Source organism: Pseudomyrmex gracilis, unplaced genomic scaffold, assembly GCF_002006095.1.
Source record: "Pseudomyrmex gracilis isolate BER0280 unplaced genomic scaffold, ASM200609v1 scaffold_250, whole genome shotgun sequence".
Taxonomy (NCBI): Eukaryota; Metazoa; Arthropoda; class Insecta; order Hymenoptera; family Formicidae; genus Pseudomyrmex; species Pseudomyrmex gracilis.
In genome coordinates this window covers 47,696-48,866 of record NW_018020834.1, presented here as the reverse complement: position 1 = coordinate 48,866, position 1,171 = coordinate 47,696, and the positions used below count along the sequence as shown (strand labels likewise).

The window sequence follows — 1,171 nt, the reverse complement described above, 5'->3', positions numbered from 1 at the left end:
AACACCTCCTCGGTTTAAACCTTAAAGAACGAAGAGATTATTTTTGGTGCTATAAAAAACTCAAAAACCCTCTATCTTATCGCGAGGTGTACGCTTCATACTCGAGTAAAAAAGAAAAACGAAAAAACTTCAAGAAAAGAGATAGGCGCGGAATTGCTCTGATAAGAGAGTGTTTCGTTCTCGGGTGTATTTCCGTCCTGATAAATCCGACGCCGTTGTCTCGCCTCAGGTGCGCATCGAGAATGTCGGTTGCTAAAAATAAATCCCGGTCGCACGCAATATATATACGTTTACCGCCGATTGTCAGTAAGCGAGCCTAGAAGGGAACGGAGTGCAGAGTACGGAGTAACGCGTGTGCTATCTCTCGGCGCGGTGGTGTGGTGTCCGATGTCCGGCCACCAACACGCCGTCGACACCGTCGTCGTCGTTGTCGTTGTCGTCGTTGTCGTCGTCGTCGTCGTCGTCGCGCGAACAACGCTCCTTTCGTCACCTCTCGACCCGGCTTATTGTTCACCGATATTAATTTTAACGGCGCGTAACAGACGCGCTCACCGGACGATGACACCGCGGAAACACGAGACGTACCTGCGATGCAGCGCGGAGTTGCAAGACTGCGCGCTCTCGGATCGCTCGCAATATCATCTCGTTATATATAGCAACCGACTTGAGCAGCCCGGTTATTTTCTAAACGAATGAACAAGAGAGAGCCTTATTGTCACGCCATTGTAATTGTAAAAGAGAAAAAGTGAAATAACACCGAAAAAATTATATTCTTGTAAGTAGATTTTATACTTAAAAAATCTTCTTAAAGATTTTAGATGATATTTTTCTGAAATTAAGAATATATTCTTTATTATTATATTAATATATTCTTTATTTAAGAACATATTCTTCATTTAAGAATATAGTCTTTTTCGATAGTGAGATATATATGTTTTTCTATAGAGACTTTTTATATTCTAATCAGTATATATTCTTATCAATATTACCATTTAGAGGATTTTCCTCTTAAAATAAGAAACTCTTCTTGGCGCCTATTTTAATATAAAATATACTTAAAGTGGAATATCTCCTCAAAACAAGAATACAATTTTTTCGGTGTACGTGTATATATATATATACACCGAAAAAATTATATTCTTGTAAGTAGAAGATTTTATACTTAAAAAAT

The 1,171-nt window shown here is 38.9% G+C and overlaps 1 long non-coding RNA gene across 1 annotated transcript in view; it reads left to right on the top strand.

The window, feature by feature from the left end:
* Window positions 1-389: 389 nt before the first annotated feature.
* The window catches only part of LOC109859246, a 5,156-nt gene continuing 4,374 nt past the window's right edge, over window positions 390-1,171 (top strand). Inside the window, exon 1 of the long non-coding RNA XR_002250690.1 lies at window positions 390-775. This is a non-coding gene — a long non-coding RNA (uncharacterized LOC109859246). The remainder of the gene's footprint in view (window positions 776-1,171) is intronic.